Genomic DNA, 14,097 nt, shown 5'->3' with positions numbered 1-14,097 from the left:
TCACAAGTAAACACACACACACACACACACACACACACACACACACACACACACACACACAAAAGCAGAGTAAACCAAAGACAGCACCCTTCAGGACCACCCACTGGCACCATCCACTCTACCACCAAGGACTGGACTTTTCCTTTCCAGATCTCTCCCCTAAACCTTATGTCCTCTATTGGAGAAAAACATCCATAGCCAGGCCTTCCAGAAAGCCTTTGTGGCGCTTAATAACTTCCTCATTTTTTACTTAAACCACAATTGTTGGCTCTGTCCTTTCTGTACAGCGGCCGAGACACTAAGCTCAGGTCCTTTTGTTTTCCCTGGACGCAACTAGAGACCGAGAGCCACAGGCTGTGGGTGTCACAGGCTCTGGCTGGCCAGGAAGAATAGCCAATGAGAGAAAGGCACAAGCACAGGACACTAGTGATCATCTCATCTTTTAAAGGTTTTTCAGTGGGCAGAGACCACTATGCTCTACTGAAAAGGAACGCCACAGTGGCTGTAGACGGAAGGCAGCCGTAGAATAATAGGTGCTGTCAATTCAGCATTGCAGAATGATCTCTTTGCCTTTCTAGGTCTTATCTGTACCGAGAACCACGTACCTGCATAGTAAGCCTCTGTCTGGACACTAAACTCAGGCTGTCTCCAGAAGGCAGGGCTCCCCACCCACTGCAGACTGCTCTGCTGACTGCTCTCACAGTAGTAATTGACAGGGGCAGGCACTTTGATCTCCTCTAGCAAGTCCTAATGGGTACCACACGCCTCAGGCAGACTGTCCCAGGTCTTCCCTACAAAAGGACGTGCATATGCTTTCCCATATGTTGTGAGTTGCCACCAAAAACTCCTTACCAAAGAGATAGTGAGGGAGGTCATTTTCCCCCCCTAAAACCCATTTTCCAGGGCCCACTGGGACATGGAAGTTGTGTATCTTGGCTCAGACCACACACGGGATTATATTCACTTGGGACTAAAATCCCAGACAAGCACTCACGCTTCTTTCTTTCTTTCAATTCGGCAGTTTCAAAAACTTTTGTTTATGCCGCAAACTTCGCAGATAAGAACAGTGGTGACAGGTCCACTAATTTAAAGTTACCAGAAGGAATTTTTTTTTTTAAACTTAAAATACCCTGTAGAAGCCCCTGGAATCAGCAAAAGCGCTTCGAGTGAAAAACCCTGAAATGAACCACGTGGCTGTGCAGCCTCACGGCGGGAGGTGGGGGTGGGGGATGGGTAGGGCCCGGAAGGCCAATTCCCCACTGGCTGGTGTACACTCTCCCTCCAACCTTAGGCTTCAGCACTGACATCACTTCCGGCTGGACACCTTTCTTGACACAGCACGGGTGAGGCAGGTTGAGTCCACTTCCCCTGCCCCTGCCTCCCTGCACACAAGCACATCAAGGGTGGGGGGGCTCCTCCTGTGGGTCCCTAAGATGAGCGGCCCAGCGTGAAGCCTGGTACAATCGACCGGTATTGGTCGAGCGAATGGAGTACCGCTACATGTTTAGCAAATCCGTGACACAGCTCAGGAGTTAGAGCGACAGCATGGGTGAGGTGCCTCTGGGGGCTGTTTTTATGTTGTCTCTTCACTACTCTCTGGTCTCAGTATCCCAACCACGGCTGATGAACTAGGAATTAAGCCAAGCTAGGAAGAGTGAGCTGGGCTAAAAACGATTGTGACCTTCAACTACAGTGAGCTGCCGGAACATCGTTCTTCCTCATACTTAAGACACAAGATATCCAGGTCGGTCGGCCACCTCCCTCTCTCTGTCTCCTAGGATGGGTACATTCTGCTCCTTTGTATTCCTAACCCCTGAACACATGATGACTGCTTTACTGTGTGGGGTTTTCATAGTGTCGCCCATTAGCTGCCTTCTGGACTGAGACAAGAAGCCAAGGCCCCAGATCGTTCTGTTCCTGAGGCTCGTTTGAACACTGTAAAAAACTACAGAAGGGCAGTGGGAGCTGAAGCAGAAGACACGGAGACACGAGCCTATTAAAACAGCCTCTGAGTTCCTGGCTCGCACTGAGTTTAGGTTTTCTATTTTGTCCTTAAAAGGGAAGAACCCAGGATACAGACCTTTACAACCCAGGGAAGGGCTCCATTTGCCTGCTGAGACCAGTCACTTCCTCCCCCGACCACTGCCGCCCCATCCAATCCAGTGTCTACGCAGCAGCCATCACAAGCGGTAGACGGGGCAGACAGTGCCCTCTCCTGATTTCTATTGCACTGTAACAAAGTGTTCCTTACTTCAGGCTCAGGGAACCTACTAGGCTGACTCCCGGCCATCCTTCAGCCTTTCCAACCGCATCTCAGAAGCTTCTTCAAACCCAACCCACCAAGCTCTTTACAACATTTTCCATCTGCTTGGGACAATCTCCTGGTTTCTTGCCTGGCTATTCCTTAGCCTTCAGGTTCCGGGTCAAAACATCACCCTTCATGGGCTGCCTTATCTGCTGTAAACAGTCTCCTACTTGGTACCTAACCTTTCCCCTTATTTGCGCCTATTGCTGCACAGAAGGGCTCACTCGTAGTATACACCGTCTGCCTTGGCAAGCAGTGTGCTCGGCAAGGCAAGCCTCCTTTTGTTCTTTTGAACCAACACCACCTGAGGTGAGGTCAGCGTGGTAAAAGGCGGGTTGGATGCCCTTCTTGATGCATTTTGTGTGAGCCTTCCCAAATGAGGCTCTGTGCCTTAAACTCTCCAAGGCACTGACTGACCATCACGTGTTAGGAAAAGGCAGGCTCTTCCCTTCTTCTTGTCACTGTCTACTTAAGCCATGAGCCCTAGCTTTTGGTGCAGCCTTTCTTGGTGCAGCACTGCTGGAAACTGGCCAAGACCTTTGTCACATGGCTGGCATGCCTTGGTGCATTGCTGTTGTCTGCTTGGAAGCAGCCAGAAGGCTTTTAGTAATTAAGTGGGCAGTGTATGTTTGTACAGGGCTAAGTTTGTCCTCAGAGCGCAGAGGCGTTCCTTTGGGCTTATGCTGGGTGTATATGCATACTTGTCTCTTGACCGTTTGCCTGACTTAAAAAAAAAAAAAACCCATAACTCTTCGTTTTCCAAGTCATGTTTTGATCTTCCTTCTGCTCCACGTCTTCCATGTCTCTCTGGCTGGTTATTTGCCCTTTGTCTTGGGCTAGCAAGTTCTTAGGGTCATTGCAATCAGTTCCCCAGTACTCCCTGCCTTCACCTTCGAGTCTCTGGGATGCTGACAGAGCCTGGGCTCTTTGGTGCCTAGGGATGGTTTAAGAACTCCTGGCCTTCACGGACTTGTTCTTAAACAAAACATAGCTACTCTTCATTTTCTGGCTGCTGACCATGTGACCATGGGTCAAAGGTTCCCCAGATATTGTCAAAGCGCTGCCCTTTCTCCAAATGCTCCCTTGCTCTTATTGCTGACCCTTGGCTGCTTATCTATTTGAGGCTTAACCTTCTGGGTCACTGTCTCTTCATTACTCGACTTTTTTGCTTTTCTAATCATTCTTTGCGATCAGTCTGCGTGGCCTCTGACTGTATGCTGGCCATAGCCTCTCTGGTACTGTTAATCACAGGCATAGCACCGACAAGCTCTTAAAACCTCCTTGTCTTTCTGCTCATACGCCCCGTTCCCATGGCTTCGTTGGTGACAGGAGGGCCACACATAATCCCTCAGCCTTGGCTTGATGGTCTCTGCACATCTCAGGCCTGTGCCCACTTGGACCTGCTCTGGCTGCCTTCTCTTACTGCCCTGAAAGCATTTCAAATGGACCCATGCCTATAATCTGTATCACTAGCACTTAATATATTCTTTCTAAGTCTATAAGCTTTTCTATTTCTAGATGCCAGCCTTGTATAAAGATGGGAAAGGGATAAAGTGTGTGTGTGTGTGTGTGTGTGTGTGTGTGTGTGTGTGTGTGTGTGTGTATACATGCACGCGAGTGTGTTCTGATATCAGAAGGCAACTGTGGGCATCCATTATCTTTTTCTACCATGTGAGTCCTGGGACTTGAACTCAGGTCAAGCTTGGCAACATGCACCTTTATCCACTGAGCCATCTCTCCAGCCCTTGACTCCAATCTTTCTCCTCAGCAAGCCCTCTGGCACACCAAGCCTTAAGTAAAGACTTAAACCACCGTGGGCCTTGCTCAGGGGCTTACAATTAAGTTGATAAGATCCTTGCTAGGCTCTGTAAGTTCTAGCTTCAAATGCTCAGAGCCTAGGACTTGAATCAACCCTGAGAAGTGTCAGGGTCTCACATGAGGATGGACAATGGGGGTGTTCCAGAGCCAGGTGCTGGAGTTCTCAATCTAACTCAATCACCTTGGTCTCTGACCTTGGGCAGGACACTTAACTTTGTGTCTCACTTTGCTCCACTACAAAACAGGAATGATAATAGCCACTGAACTAAAATACAATTATAAGTAGATTGACAGGTAGAAAGCACTTTAAATAATGCCTGTCAAAATGTTAACTTCTTGAGATTCATGTGTATCAAGCACATGGTGTGTTAGCTTTCTGTCATTACATCTGTCCCAAGGCCTGGAACAGTAATAGGCCAGCATGAGATGGGCTGGCTCCCCAACTCCTACCCATAATATCCAGGTTGCATTCCTGCTTTTAGAATACTTCCTAATAATAGGCACTAGGCGCACTGCTGAAAATAATTAAACACATATTAAGATAGCTGTCTCTAATCCCAGCCCTTGGGAGGCAGAGGCAGGCAAATCGCTGTGAGTTTGAGGACAGCCAAGATAACATAGAGAAACTCTTGTCTCGAAAAACAAAAAACAGCCGGGCGTGGTGGCACGCGCCTTTAACCCCAGCACCAAACCAAACCAGGAACCAAACAAAAACAAACAAAAACCAAAAGATAGCTGGTTCATTCCGAGACCCAGAGCCAGGCCACTTCTATACCCAGCCCAATCATCCATTCAACTAATAGTCACTAAGAGCCAACCATGGAACATACTTGCGCTGGAGGCAAACAGATTATGACTCCTCTGTGCAAATAAGTGTTCAATTACACATTTATAAACCCGATGGGTACTGTGGAAACAGGGTACAGCAGTCTTTGATCAAGCCCCTTCCTTTTCATTCATCACTGGCTATGTATTTGCTTGCTTCTACTGGTCCTATGGAAAGCAGCTATTGCAGAGGCTGTAATTACTTTATGGAGTACTTTGAGCCAAGCTGGGCACTATCACTCATCTTGGAGTATTCCCAACTGCTCAAGACAAGACATCGAAAACAAAGACAAAGAGAAGCTGAGGCTGTTGTCTAAGCCCTGACAGAAAAAGAATTCTTGCTGATGGCAAGGTCTATGTATGCTCTTAACGGCCACGTAAGAGTCTTGATCCTATTTGGGGTTCTCTTCCTAGAGACAACACCCAGTAAATATTTATCTAATAAGGACTCACTTTCAGGGCCAGGAAGATGGCTCAGTGATGTCTGTAGTGCAAGCGTGAGGCTCTGAGTTCAGATCCCCAGCACTCATGGATAACTCACGTGCTACACCGCCTATCTGCAGTGCCAGGGTCGGGAGGCAGAGACAGTGGGTCCCTGGAGTTCAACAGGCCACCAACTTGCCCAGATCAATTCAGTCTATGAAGGAAACTGGGAAAGGGACATATGTGACAAAGTCTGATAAAACAATGTCTGAGGCACAGCGTCAACTAGTGCTGAGCACTGTACATGCCCGCGGAGTCCAAGGCTCTGAGCTGGAATTGTGAGTTTCTGAGGCCTCGGTCTCTGTGAAAGACACATGATCTGGAGCCGGAAGACATGTATTCTGGTTTGGGCTCTGCTCATTCCTGGCCATTGTTCTTGGAGCCTCAGAACTTTCTGTTTCCAAAAGAAAGGAGAGAAGGGTGGGGCACATCTACCTGTGCCATGACAGCTGCTAGAGCAGCCAGCCGATCAGCCCGGTCCACACAAGACAGATGGATGTGGGCATTCGCCATGGAGGCTGAAGACACTGGGGTCATGGTGGACTCTGGTCCCTTAAAAAAGAGAAACTAGGAATGCCTAATGCACTTGGAGAGATACAAATAACCCCAAAGGGATAGGGGGTGTTTCGCAGCAAAGGACTGCTAACATTCTGCACTGTACATGGGCCCCTTGGAAGTGACCAGCAGAGAGGGCACAGGGGGAGAAGGAGACAGTCAAAGTCAAGGATACAGACTTAGCTCAGAGGAGTTAAATTTAGAGGCCGCCCAGGGCCTTAGGAACGATGAATAAGTGGGTACCCCTTCATGACCACGTAGGGAGCTGAGGAGTGGGGGCACAGGTTTTCTGTCAAGTCCTTCCCACTCAAGCTGTGGGCGAGATCCCTCTTCTCTGGCAAGAGAGCAAGGTGGAAGGACCAGGAGGGCTCTGCAAGGGTCGCAGTGCAGTCTGCAGGAGCCAAGCTTTCCTCGTCCCACCCGCATCCCAGCCGTAGACTTTCCTGAAGGAGCGGACATTAAAATTATAAGTAGAGGAGCTGGAGGGAAGATGGCTCAGAGCTTGAGAGACCTGACTGCTCTTGTACAGGACCTGGTTTGATTCCCAGCACCCACGTGGTGGCTCGTAACTGTCTGTAACTCTAGCTCCAAGGGAGCCAATGCTCTCTAACACACACTCAGGGGCACACACACACACACACACACACACACACACACACACACACACACACTCAGGCACACACACACAACACACACACAATAAAAACTTTTGAACGTAAATGGAGGTTGTCAAATCACGGAGAGGAAACAGACCCCTGGCTATGAACTCAGCACCAGCCGAGGAATCATGGCAAACCTGAGCTCACCGGCTCGTCTGAGATGGCGCCTAATCCTCACTTTGCGCAGGAGGATTACCGGGTTTTGGGAAGCCGCTCGCTCAGAAGCACTGTTTCTAAGCCCACGCCGAATGCATCTGTTTCCAAGATTCTTTCTGCTTTTTAGGATGGCAGATAAACATCCCGTGCCATTTCAATATCTGAAAGTACCAAGCCTGCAGGTTTCCCACTTACTATTGGCCAGGCTTTCCTGGGCATGTTTCTCTCCCCACCTGAAGCTTACCTTCTGTGGAAGAACCATTTACGAGGTGAGGTGTCAAATGCAGCCAGAAAGTAGGGAACTGACCAGTCTGCAGCATTCTCAAGGTGTGACTATGCTTCTGCAGGCTGTTTCTACTTCTCCCCATTATTTTTACTCTTCTTTTCATTACTGTGAATAATATAACATGGGCTAAGATGCTCTCTGCCTCGTCTTGAGTGTCTCTGTGCACTGAAATTTCTGGGTCCAATGACACACACAGGTTGCACAGCCTAATCTGAAAGTCAAGACTGTTCTCAAAGCCAAAATTTCCTGACCACAGAGATCCACCTGCCATTGCCGCCTGTGTGCCAGGGTTAAAGATGTGTGCCACCATGTCCAGCCCCTAAGTCATTCCTAGTGAGGGACGTGTGGTCCACATAACACACAGCAGGCCTCAGTTTGGCATGGCATTCTCAAAATATCTTTTGAAAATATTACAGCTAACACCCGTGTGCTACTTTACAAAGCATTTTTACCTAGAAAATTTATTCTTTGTAACATTCTAGGGAGTGTTACAGGCTGCTGAAACACAGGGCATTTAACATATTTAGGATCATACAGAAATGGTAAAATAGAGACCTAAGTTCTAACAAGCCTCCACAGATGCCTTAACTACACTCTCCCTCCCGGCCACTGCCCAGGGGGCTTCCTTAGGTTTCTATAGGTTAGAAAGTTCTCAAGAAAACAGTGTCTTATCCTAGATCAGCAGTTTTCAACCTGTGGGTCGTGACCCCTTTTGGGGTCAAATGACCCTTTCATAGGGCTCACATATCAGATATCACATATTATATTACGATTCGTAACAGGAGCAAAACTACAGTTATGAAGTAGCAATGAAATGATTTTATGGTTGGGGGTCAGCCCGGTCATGAGGAACCGTGTTACAGGCTGGCAGCATTAGGAGGGGTGAGAAAAGCCTGAGGACTCCTCTCGCAGAGCTAATGTGGAGTGGTCTCCTTCCCTTCCCAGCTTAACCTCCAATATGACAAGGGAGTAAAAGCTTCATTGTTCAGAGAGAGCTTAGGGACAAACTCTGAGCTGGTTCTGTTCCCGTCTGTGGCCGCCAGTTGCCACACTCTCCTAGGTTTCCAGGGCCTGCCTGGTGTTCCAGGCTGGAGGCAACACCTGCCTTTGCCACCAGTTCCTGGTCTCGGCAGTGTCAACCAAACACAGAGTTTGTGGGTACAAAAGTCCACAGGAAAGCAGGCAGGTAAGCCAGGGATCATTAGAGTGGCTGGGCAGAACAGTGCCTTCCACACGCTAGGCATCAGCACACGGAAGGAGGTGCCTTAGACTAAGGGCAGACAGGTCAGTAACAGTCCAGCCAGGCCAGGCTGGGGCAGGAAATACCCTGGGAGCTGTCCATCAGCCCACGGATCTCCTCCCACTGCAACCCTGGCATGTCAGGCCTGGGAAAAGTACAGAATCCAGGACAAAGGAGGGGTACTGGACTGTGACCCCACTTCACGAATCCAGCTGTGGATCACTGGCCTCCGCCCCAGCTGGACCTGGCTCCCTAGGGGAGGACAGCCTCCTCACACCACACATTCCAGCTGCTACTGGTGAAGACGTAACCATGGGAACCAACACAAAGGGCTGAATGTTAGAGGCAAAGACTGGAGGTAAAGAGGCTGAGAGGGACTCTGGTCTAGCATTCTCCTCACCACAGCCATGCCTACTATAGTGAGACCAAGGCTCAGTCAGAGCTTGCCCGCCCACAGTTAAGCTGCCTGGCACAAGGCCTCAAGAGTGTCTGAGCAGCCAGACTGCTGTTAACTCTATAGGGTCTTCTTCAACATTTCTTTTTCTCCTGAACTTGCCAATGGACCACTGACCCAATACAGCTAGCTCATTTGGAGGGCCAGAGATGATACACAGTGCCACTCCTGACAGCACAGAGCTGCAGAGTACACTTGGCAAGGGGCTCCTCCCTGTCCACCCTGCAGGCTGGTGGTGTCGGCAAGGGCTTCTCCCGTATCTGAAGTGCTCCTGGGATTCCAGATGTCCAGGGTACTCTGGTATGAAGGAGACACAGGAATTCCAAGAACTAGCTCAACAATCAGGATGAGGGTGGGGTGGGGGGTGGGGGGGTGGAAGGGAAAGGGAGTCACATCCTGTGCTGCCTGGTTTTTGTCCCCAGGAAGAGGGAACCTCCACTGAGGAGTTACCTCCATCAGACACCATCAGATTGGCCTGTGGGCATGCCTGTGGGGGAACATTCCTGACGGATGATTGATGTGGGAGGCGTCTATTATGGGAGGTGCAAGCCATTGAGAGCAAGCCGGGAAGCAGCCTTTCTCCATGGTTCCCGCCCTGACTTCATCCATGATAGACCATGACCAAGACTTCTAAAGGCAAATAAGCCCTTTCCTTCCCAAGTTGGTTTTGGTCAGCGTTTTATCACAGCGAGAGAAGGAACCAGGCAAGGTATGTCTACACAGTATTTACTTCCATCTTCCCCCTTAGTCTTCATCAGCAGGGGTTTTCAGCCTCCTACTAGGATTTATTTTTATTTGATGGTTTAGGTCAAGGTTCTTGACAATCTGGAAGCTGAGGAAATGCCAATGGAAGTAAGTAATTTACAAAAATATTCTGTGTGAGAAAGAAACACACGTCTTGCCTTCCCAGTCTTCTGGAGGATGAAAACTATTTCGGTCTCTAATGTCCATCCCTCCACGGATGTCACAAAGCCTAGGTCAAGTCCCTGCAATTCTAGTTCATCAGCTGATGGACTGAGTTACTGCTATTTACTTGGAGTTCCTCCTGCTAAGGTGCAGGGACAGTGTCAGTGTCTCTCACAGATGGCCCGCAGGGGCTAAAGAAAGAACTCGCCTCTCCAACGATACCTCTTCCCCCAACAACAGGGCGGACGATCCTTTAGCCATTTAAGACGCACTCAGAGCCAGGTAATGGCGGAGCACAGCTGTAGTCCCAGCGACAGAGAGGATGACACCAGGTGTGTGGAAGGAGTCCCTGAGTCATCAGGAGGTATCGTTGCTCAGATTCAAACCCAGGCCGTTCTGTTTTCATAGTCTGTGACCTTTCTACTACACCCAGCTGCCTTTATTTAAGACTGTGGTGTTGCTATTTTTGGTAAGGAATAATAAAAAAAAAAGAAAACCAGAACGAGATCCAGTGTTTGAAGAAATAGCACCAATGAAAGACAAACCACGATCTGAACTCTTCACTTTAAGCTGGAGGCTTTGGAAACAAAACACAATACACGGAAAAACCAGACTCTCCCAAGACAAGGGTTCTGAGAAATGGCCCGAGTGAACTGTGTCCCTGATCACACTCGGGCAGGGCTGCCCACCCATCCATCACTGCATTCTTGGAGGCACGTCTGAGAAACGCTTACTAAATGAATTAAGCCAACCCAACAAGAAAAGGCCTCTTTGGAGTTGACAAAGCAGATGACATCTTTCCAAAATACTTGAGTTAACAAAATAATGGAAACTTACTAGGTTAACTATTGTCCTTCCTTCATAATGTTTTTCCACTAAAATTTTAAGTTAAATCAGTTACCCCACCCACCCACCCCTTTTTTCCCCCTCTGGGTAGCCCTGTCTGTCCTGGAACTTGCTCTTTAGACCAGGCTGGCCTCAAACTCACAGAGATCCACCTGCCTCTGCCTCTTAAGTGCTGGGTTTAAAGGCAGCCACCACTACCTCCAGGCCAGTCACTTAAATATATATATATCTAGAGAGATCATGGAAGATTTCTATACTTAGTCTGGCTTCCCAAAAGATGCTTTTGAGCAGAAGGAATCCACCTTGAAATATTATCATGAAATCAGTCCTCAAAACCGGGGTTTGCCTAACAAATACTTCCTTTCTTTGATGTAGCTTTAAAGACAAGTCCTTGTGATTTTTTTAATTATTATTTTTTTAAAAATTAACCTGTGCAGTGGTGGCACACATCTTTAATCCCAGCACTCAAGAGGCAGAGGCAGGTGGATCTCTGAGTTCGAGGCCAGCTTGGTCTACAAAGTGAGTTCCAGGACAGCCAGGGCTACATAGAGAAACCCTGTCTCAGAAGAAGAAAGAAAGAAAGAAAGAAAATAACCATATAATGTGTTTTATCAACTCCAAACCATCCAACTTCATGTTCTTTTTCTCTCTCAAAACAAAAAACAAAACCAGAAGGGGGAAAAAAAAATCCAAACAAGACAAAACAAAAAAAAGCCACCAAAACAAAAACAAAAACCCCACAAAATCCAAAAAAGCATGGAGTTTGTTTTGTTTTGGCCAACAATTCCTGGGCATGGGGAACGCCCTAATGTGTGGTTGATATACCCAGCAACACCTCAAAACTAATTTTCTCTTTGCCAACAGGCATCAACTCCAAATAGCATCTTGGTCAGGGGTGGACCCCTTTGATCTTCTATCAGGCAGGCAAGAACAGTGAAAAGTCGCAAGAGACACAAGAAGAGACCTCCAGTAAAATGAAGAGACACGTGATGCCACGGGAGCCGCAGTTAATGTTGTCACAAAACCTTCCTGGCCCTAAGGAAAATGAAGCGGCTTAAACGAGAAGCGCAGCCACTCACACCGTAAAAATCATATTCGCCACAGTGCACGGGAATACCAACAAGGTACGAGCCCGGACCAGGCTGTACCAGCAAGGTACCGAACCCGGACCAGGCTATACCAACAAGGTACCGAGCCCGGACCAGGCTATACCAGCAAGGTACCGAGCCCGGACCAGGCTATACCAGCAAGGTACCGAGCCCGGACCAGGCTATACCAGCAAGGTACCGAGCCCGGACCAGGCTATACCAGCAAGGTACCGAGCCCGGACCAGGCTATACCAGCAAGGTACCGAGCCCGGATCAGGCTATACCAGCAAGGTACCGAGCCCGGATCAGGCTAAACACTTTTAATCCTTATCCAGCTCAGTCCTCCCACGACCTAAGATGGGCAGGGATCGTCCACCGTCCCCACATCTCATAACTTGCCAAGGTAAGGTTACCCAGGCCTAAAGGCAGAAGTAGAAAGAGGGTGCCTCTGTGTCACCCCAGAACTGGAGTTCCCCTCTTAGTTTTAGCTAATGCTGTGTCCAGTTCAGCAGGGTTCAGTAACTGCAAACACCTATGTGACTCTGAGCACGGAACACAAAACACTCCCACCACCACAGAAAGATGATTTTGTCTTTCCAGTCCCTTTCCTGAGCAACCATTGACTTTTCTACTGACATTGATTAGGCTATCAATTGAGTGGTTAGGATTAGTGACATGGATCATGGGAAGAGTGCCTGTCTGGTATGTGAAACACCCAGGCTTTAATCCACAGTACAGTAAGAAAATAAATATGTATTTTTTTTTTAATCTGACTTCTTTTAAGCCAAAGCTTCTGAGATTCATCAAGGTTTGCAGATCCGAAGCTCATTTCTGTTGACCCCTTAATAGTATTCCATTGTATGGGCATGCCACAGTCTGTTTATCCACTTCGTTTGTGAATGAACGGCGATTTCCAGTTTGTGTCTATTTAGTTTGTTGTGGCAATCATGAATAAAGTTGCTATGGATTCTCTAAACAAGTCTTTTTTTTTTTTAAATAGACATTTGTTTTCATCTATCTTGGATAAATACCTGGGCATGAATATGTTGGGTCACAACAAACTCGTGTTCTTAACCCCTGAACTCTACTCCACAGAACTGTAACTCATTAACATGTTTTATTTTTTATATATGATGTGTCCCCTGAAGGCAGGGAACCCATCCCCAGGTTCTAGGATGCCTCCCACATGGTAAATGTTTGCTAAGTAAATAAATGACCGGTGTTCTTTTTCTCATTTGGTGTTATGATAGCCTAAGAAAACTATTTTTGGGCAAGCAAGGAAAAAACAACAACAAACCGAAGGCTGGGGCAGGGGGCACGGGGGGGGGGGGCAGGGGGGGGTGCTCCTTTAAGAGAGGGGAAACACTGTCTGGTCATAGACTTAACTCTGAGCTCCTTTTTTGCCTTGACCCGCTCCTAGAATGTGAGCCCCTGTGACCTTCCAGGAAGAAAAGTGGCAGCTCCTGGTCAAGCGATACTCAGGAAAGGGAGGAAGGTGTCACTGAGGCTGAGGTCACATGGTGGTTAGAATTACACACTTCTATCAAACATGCAGGCAGGGGGAAGAGCAAGGCATGAAATTCTACCTTCTGGAAGGAACCGACAAAGCCAAAACACCACCGGGGTCCTCCAACGCCCATTACATTTTGGTTAATGTACCATGTGCTGCAAGTGAGCGTGCGAAGCGGAAATAAAATTTGAGAAGGGAGACAGTGGTGTTCTAAAATCTTAAGTACAAAGAAATGATGTTTCTGAATAGATTCGAACATTACATAGCGCGTACCGGTATCAAAAGATCACGCCGTACCCTGTAAGTGTGTACTATTTTTACATGTCAGTTAAGAAACTGGTGACTTAAAAAACTGTAACTAGATATAACTCATATCAAGAGTTACAGGGAGTGTGAGGCCAGCATAGCAGCGAGCATCTGTAGTTCCTCCCAGCTACGGGGTTAACTGAGGAAGGAGTATGACTTGAATCCAGGATCTGAGGCCAGCACAGATAGCAGTGATGGGACAGAGAAAAAGGCTGAGTTGGGGAGAATATGGACATTTTCAGGCTCGTCATCCTCAAGATGCTTACCACCCTTTCTGCATTTAAAGTAAACGCTTCTTTCCCATAAATCAATTCCTTTGCTTGAAATCACAGAATTGCCACTGTGCTCAACCTACAACCTCTCAGAATAGAACCAAACCACTGGTAGATTTTTTTTTTTCTGTACACCACCGGAAAGGACCTGGTAAGTCACTACGCTAATCTAAAATCATTCTCAGAAAAAATACCTTTGTTGCACAGAACAGAGCTTTACCTCAGCTAGGCTCAGGTTATTTCTGGTCATCTTGGTGCTGTCCTTTGTTCCCAGGTCATTGCAAATGGGAATTTGTTTAGAATCCTTCCACTCTGGGAGACATGACCCCCGTCTTATTCAGGCAGCACACACTGACACCATCCTAGGCAGATGGCTGTTTATCCTGTA

General features: G+C 47.9%; 1 protein-coding gene and 1 long non-coding RNA gene across 6 annotated transcripts in view; one reads left to right on the top strand and one right to left on the bottom strand.

The window, feature by feature from the left end:
• The window catches only part of SHROOM3 (shroom family member 3), a 297,712-nt gene that overhangs the window by 53,272 nt on the left and 230,343 nt on the right, over positions 1 to 14,097 (bottom strand). The gene's annotated exons all lie outside the window — the stretch shown is intronic.
• LOC311585230 lies at positions 9,178 to 12,910 on the top strand. Of its 2 annotated transcripts, XR_014775151.1 has the most exons (4): positions 9,178 to 9,490; positions 9,589 to 9,633; positions 9,928 to 10,051; positions 11,398 to 12,910. It is a non-coding gene; the product is annotated as an uncharacterized lncRNA (long non-coding RNA). The 2 variants fall into 2 exon arrangements; XR_014775150.1 differs by lacking the exon at positions 9,589 to 9,633.

The sequence above is a fragment of the Acomys minous genome, assembly GCF_964271855.1.
Source record: "Acomys minous genome assembly, chromosome: 15".
Classification (NCBI taxonomy): Eukaryota; Metazoa; Chordata; class Mammalia; order Rodentia; family Muridae; genus Acomys; species Acomys minous.
The sequence above is the reverse complement of the archived record's forward strand: the minus strand, read 5'-3'. Positions and strand labels throughout refer to the sequence as shown.